Raw genomic sequence first — 7,211 nt, forward strand, 5'->3', positions numbered from 1 at the left:
AAAGTCTGAAACAAAAAAAATATATATGAATATAATATAAATATATAATATAAAAAATATAATATAAAATATATATTATATATATATATATATATATATATATATATATATATATATATATATATATATATATATATATATATATATATATATATAATGAGCCCCCGGAATGGGCTCATTTGATTGGAAATAAGATGTTTTAGTGCCTTTTTAAGATTCAGAGGTTGAATACCCCCTCCCCTCCTACACCTCGTATTTTGCCGAAATGCATCTGATAGAAATTTTGAGATGGCTATATATTGTCGTAGATACTGGTAAAAGAGCTAATTTGATTAGAAATTGAAAGGGCTAGTGCTCTTTAATAGGCGAAAGTTATTCAAGGGCAACTAACCCAACTCCCACAACCACCATTTTCCCAGACACATCCAATCAAAATTTTGTGATAGCCATTTTACTCAACGTAATTGAAAGGCCCGTAAATTATGTCTTTGAAAATGACAACCCCCACAGCCCTCAGGGCTAGGATTGTAAGTTATGCCCCCGGGGCATATAAGGTACATATAGAAAGGGTGATTGTATAAACTTTTGAGGGGGCACAATGGATTGGTAATCAGAAGTTCTAAAAAAAAAAGAAAAAAGTAAAGAATATGGAATTAGACCACCTACCGGTGGTGCTGATCTCGTTTCTTGGCCCTTCAGCCAGGAAGGGCAATGGGGGGCTGGGGGCCAGCCATCCTGTAGTCACGCCACTGACCCCCGTCCCAAACTAAATAATTGGGTACACTAGGATTCGAACCCTCGCCCTCTCAGACTAAAGATTTTCCCACAATGTATCTGTTAGAAATTTTGAGATGGCCATTTGTTGTCGAAGAAGCTTCGAAAACGGCTCATTCAATTGGAAAATGAAAGGGCCAGTGCCCTTTTTAATAGTCGAAAGGATTGGAGGGCAACTAATCCCCCTCCCTCGTCACCATTTCCCTAAATACATCCAATAAAAAATTTGAAATAGCCATTTTGTTCAACGTAATTGAAAGGTCCGGAAATTATGTCTGAGGATGACAAAAGGCGGATACCCCCCCCCCAAACCTCGTATTTTCCTGAAATGTATCTGATAGAAATTTTGAGATGGCCGTTTTTTGTTACAGATACTTTGGAAAATGCTCATTCGATTGGAAAATGAAAGGACTTGTGCCCTTTTGATTAGTCAAAAGCGATTGGAGGGTAATATTTTTCAGGTCAACTTCAGAAGCTATAAAATTAAAGAATATTATTTGCGTCAGGATTAAAAATTGTTGAGATTGTTATTGACTTTGGATTGTTATAGAAGAAAACTAAAAAGATATACAATATTATTTTTTGAATGAAAAAGACTATGTCAATTAAAAACGAACAGAAATTAATTTTAAAAAAAAATCCAAAAGATGAGTTTTCAAAGAAAAGTAAAGAGCTCCATTAAGCCAAGAATGATCAAAAAGAGTCAAATAATCTTCCAATCTTAAAACTACTGCAAATCAGCATCAAAAAATAAATGAGATTCAAAACGAACAGAAATTACAATAAATAGCCGAGTCAAACTCAAAACGAGACAAAGTTAACATGAGTAGGGCTGATAACCCCTATGCCTTCTCAAGACCAGAACACAATTTGCACTTTATTCAAAACAAAATATATTTGAAATGTTTTCACCTTTTTTACTTTCATAAATGAAAAATTATCAAACCTTAAGGAAGAAATGTCAGTATAGGTCAATTATACTAACAATCCACGGTCATTTGTTTGTTTGTTTTTTTTTTCACTAAAGCACAAATTATGTTTTGGTCTTGAGAAGGCATAGGGATTATCAGCCCTACTCATGTTAATTTTTGCTTGCTTTGAGTTTGAATCGGCTATTTATTTTAATTTCTGTTCGTTCTGAGTTTCATTTATTTATTGATAGTGATTAGTGGTAGTTTTACGCTTTGAAGATTATTTGACTTTATTTTTGCTCATTCTTGGCTGAATGGAGCTCTTTTCTTTTCTTTGAAAAACTTGTCTTGTAGAAAAAGTTTTAAATTTAATACTATCGAAAAAACGACGCGAAAAGGGTCACCATTTCCCAGTAACTTGTGAAGAAGGTAAAGTATTCGCAAAAACTGCTCCATTTATATGTGTTTTTGTTTTAATAATCTATGCAAGGACAAATTAGTAATATCAGCACGAGTGGGTGATAATTCGTGTAAGGTTGAGTAATAACTGTCTCATGTCGTAATTTGCCTTTAGAAGTGAAAAAAAGCTTTAGTTATTAGACATTGAAGCCAGTAATAGGGGTGAAGAGATAAAGGTAAAAATGAGTGGGAGGTGGGGGGGGGTTTGAAACGAGTTTTTCTTTGGTCTATAAACGTCGTATTTTTAGCTTTTTAAGAGATAAATTTTGTGAATGTATTGTCCAAAATGTGCCGATGTTTTAACAGTTCGGACGTAAATGTTGGCCTTTAAGGTAGCCCTTACATGCCCCTGTCCTTTAGGTGAATGTCTTAACCTAGAATCTCAGTTTAATTTTAAACCTGCGGCGATTCAATATGATCTTCGCTGTCTTTTATCTTCCCACCATGGACTTCGTTGTCCATTGTTTTCATTTGTGAATCGCTGTGATACTTTTGTCGCATGTCTTGTAACCAAAGATCTCGATGTACTTCATTTTTGTTCATCATTATCCCAAACATTTTTCCCTCTGCTTTTTGCTTTATCGTTCGGATTCATCCACCATCTTATAAAATTCCTTATATTATATTTCATAACTTCTTTTGCAGCTTCGTCTAGCATTTAAACTTTTGTTTTAATTACGTTGTTATATAATTCAGTTAAAACCTGGCATTTTTCATTGTATTCCCTCTGAAATATCTAAATTACATATTAGTATAATTATGTGTTATTCTTTCAGCAATTTCGATTGAATTAAAGAATTTCAATTTCTCCTTTCTGTTTATCCTTCACATATGCTAAAATAATACGTTGATTTTGTACTAAATTTCCCCGTTATTCCCTGTATTTTCAACTTAATAATTTCAGGCATTCGCGAGATGTTGTAGATAAGGTCTTTTGACAACCCGGATGTATTATGCCGTTTTGAAAAACGATGCAGTTAAACTCTTGGATTTATTTCAATATCGGTAGTAGTGACAGGACTGCTAGAAGTAGTCACAGTTGCAAGCAATTGCAGTCACGAGATGTCGCATTCGTAGTCTCAACAAGTCGCACTCGTAAGCAGTTTACAAATATTCGCAACCGAAGGAATAGCGTATAGTCAAAAATAGGCTAAGTCATAGGTAGTTACATTAGTAAATAAAAGTAGTCACAGTCACAAGTAGTCGCAATTGCAAGTAGTCACATTTGCAATCAGTCATAGTCGCAGTGCAGTCACAGTAGTGGAAGCAATGGTGGTCTGGAAATTTTCAAGTCAATACCCTTAGCCTCTCCTAAGATATTGCAGATATGCCCTTTTGATAATCTAAATAATTTAGTTTAGCATTTCCATAAAATTTCCTTGAAGTTTCACCTCATTATCCTTAGCCTTTTCTGACAGATCCAGAATCAAATACTTCCCAAGGATAAATCCTTATCTAATAAGATAAGGGTAGGAAGGTAATGAAGCAGCAGATTAGGGTAGATTGTATGGAGGAAAACCGTTTGAAAAATTTGTTGGAAAGTGAACAGATGCAGAAAAGGGCGGAGGAATGCATATATATACTGGGAGAAGGGAAGTTAGAAGAAGCCGTGCAAGAAATATCAAAGGAAGTATTCCAGAAATGCAGTGGGATATCAAATAACAAGGAGAGGGTGAGAAATATAAACGAATTCTTTGATGAGGATTGTCGGAGGCTGAAAGTAAACCTTATTCAACTTCTCAGGAAAGTGAAAGGAGCACTAAATGACCAGGAAATGAATAAACACTTATCGGAGTACCGAACAGAGAGAAAAATCTACAAGAGGTTATTAAAAATGAGAAAAAAACAAGTAGAAGAGATTAGGGCTATAAAGATCAGCGAGGAATACTTGTCAAAAGACCCAAAACAGTTTTGGAGTGAAGTAAGGCGGGAATTCAAGGCCAACGACAAACTCATACCTCCAGCTGAGTCGTGGAAAACATACCTGGAGCAGGACACTAGAAAAAGGGAGCAATATGGAGACGGTATAGGGAGTTTAGTAGAGGAGCTACGAGAGCAGAATGGTTTCCCCTTAAGACAAGAGGATTATAGTCTATTAGAACCGATTAAGGTAGAGGAAGTTTGTGCAAGCCTAAAAGGAATGAAGGGATCTTCGGCGCCGGGGGTGGATGGAATACCAGCAAAGATTTGGAAAATGGGGAAAACAGTTCTAGTACCAGTTTTAGCAGCAGTTTTCAGTTTTGTGACTGAAAATAGGAAATGGCCTGACCAGTGGAATGTGTCAGTAGGAATACCAATTTTCAAAAAAGGTAACAGATAGGATCATAGTAATTATAGAATAATTAGTTTAGGAAATGTGATGAGTAAGATTTTCTGCAAGGTTATAGACTCAAGATTAGGGAAGTGGTTGGAGGTAAAGGAACTGCTATCCCCTTTTCAGGAAGGGTTTAGAAAAAATCATAGTGCAGTAGATCATATTTTTACTTTGAGAAGTATGGTAGAGAAGTATAGGAAAGGAAAAGGGGGGAGGTTATATGCAGCGTTTTTAGACCTGAAAGGAGCATATGATAATGTCGATAGGAACCTGTTAATGTTAAACCTGTTATCTTTAGGACTGCCTCATTATTTCGTATTGCTGCTGTGCGAAATGTATAAATACGTGAAGTTAGTAGTGAAAGTCGCGGGAAAGTGCTCAACTCCGGTGCAATCTTTATTGGGACTAAAGCAGGGATGTGTGCTGTCACCAAAATTGTTTAGCCTCTATTTAAATGATGCCAATGAATTTTTCGCTAAGAATAATGCACCGATGTTATCGATAGATTTGCTTAAACTGTGCTTACTACTATTTGCTGACGACATCGTATTACTGGCTGAAACAAAGGAGAAACTGCAACAATTATTAGAGATTACGGAGGTTTATTTGGAAGAGAAGAAGTTAATCCTGAATACATCGAAGTCAGTGGTGATGGTATTTGGTCGTAAAGCCATGGAAAGTGAAGATGTGAATTTTTTCTTTAAAGGTGAAACTATACCAGTGAATAATGAATTTGTTTATCTTGGGGTAAAGTTTACTAGTAATGGGAAATTCAGTGGGCATCTGGATCTAGCGAATGCAAGGGGGAGGTATATTAGCGGTGAAATAGCGAGGAGTAGTCTTAGACGGGTGAGAGATATTAGAGTACATAAGAGGATTTGGACAAGTAAGATAGTACCGGCGTTGCATTATGGAGCAGAGATCTGGGGCTATCGGAAAGGTCCAAAACTTGAGGTGGTTATGATGAGATATTATAAGAGGATGTTAGGACTATGGGATTCGTTTAGTAATTTGGTAATCCAGGGGGATTTAGGGCTAGTATCGCTGCGATCTATGAGGCTAGTGACCATGGTGAGATATTGGGTTAGGATACTGGGTATGCAGAGATTTACGGTAGCAAAGGCAGCATACTTAGAGGCGTTGAGACAGAATAGTAAAACAGGGTGGCCGGCCGAGATTAAGGACATCTTAGACAAGTGTGGATTAGGAGAATGGTGGAATGAAGGAAAGGGGATTATGGGTATGGAGGAAATAGTAATAAGGGAGGTACAAGAGAGATTGAAGAATCAAGAAATACAGATATGGTGGGCAAGTCTGGATCGTTCAGGGTCGTTAAAATTTTATAAACAGATAAAGAGGAGTTGGGGGGAGGAGGTATTTTGGAAGGTTGGGTTAAGTAGAGAGGATTTGAAGGCGTATTTGGATTGGAGGGGAAATGGATTTTTGATTGGGGAGAAAAGAAAGTATCAAGGGAGAAAAGGGGAGAAGGTAGTATCTATTGCTTGTCCTATGTGCGGATCTCAGGATGAAAGTTTAATACATTTTGTGTGTGAATGTGTCGAATTGAATGATTGGAGGCGTGAGATGTATGGTAAAGAAAAATTGAATGAGATATGGATGGTAGATAGAATGAATGATACAAATTTCCTGAGTATCAAAAGGATAGCAAGGTTTGTCAGGATTGCAGAGGTGCATCGGGAGCGTTTTCTTTAAATAGTTTTAATTTAATGTAGTTAATTTGTTGTTTGTGTATTATGTAATTTTCCTATGGCCCACGGGCTTTTTTTTCTGGAATAATTTATTATTAATTATTATTATAAGACATAATATGAATTATTATTATAAGTCACAAAGACAGCGAGTCTTAATAATTTGAGGCCTAGATCTGGAGAATTTCCTAAGCAAATCCTTTCTTCTCTCCACGTTCCCGGAATAGAATTACACTAAATCTCCTCCGTTGAATCCTAGTTGAGAGTCAACTTTTTCCCATCAAGATTGGAAGTGCTCTCTCTTTCCCGTTATATGATACAAAACACAAGAATTTCTTTTTCTCTTCTTTTTTTTCTCTCTCTTTCAATCGGGAAAGCGGAAGATTTATGGGACGACCAATTAAGCGTGGGGGTCCTTGGCAATATTTTTAGAATAGGTTGTTAAGAGTGAAATTATTATTAATAAAGGGGAAAAGTCCGTTAATCCTTAGTAAGAAGAAAAGTTTTTATGATTAACTTATTTTGTCGTTAGTTTAGATATTTTCGCGCTGTATTCTGTTTCTGTGCGTGCTTGTAATTTGTACTGTTGTTTAATTTTCTTGCTTGTGTGTTATTTATTTATATTGTTGTGTGTATATGGCCCTTAGGCTTTTGAAATACACTTATCTATCTATCTATCTATCTATCTATATGCAAACAAAGGACAAATTGCATAATTCACAATTCATACCCCGAGGCTGTGTGGGGGCAGGGGACTCCCAGAGGCAAAGTTATGAGACCTTTTGACTATCTTGAACAAAGCAACAATTTCATATATTTGATGGTTTCAACTTAATACGCACAGCCATTACTGAGGTATAGCTATTACGCCCTTTTGACAGTCACCATGCACATAATGTGTTTTGATTTTTTTTTCAACATCCCCCTCATTTTTCGGAAAGTAGTCGTAGTTGCAGTCACAGTCGCAAGTATTCGTAATAACAAGTGGTTATAGTTGCACGCAGTCAAAATTGCAAGTAGTCGCCGTCCAAAGTCATCTTAATC

Source organism: Artemia franciscana, chromosome 15 (assembly GCF_032884065.1).
Source record: "Artemia franciscana chromosome 15, ASM3288406v1, whole genome shotgun sequence".
NCBI classification, from domain to species: domain Eukaryota; kingdom Metazoa; phylum Arthropoda; class Branchiopoda; order Anostraca; family Artemiidae; genus Artemia; species Artemia franciscana.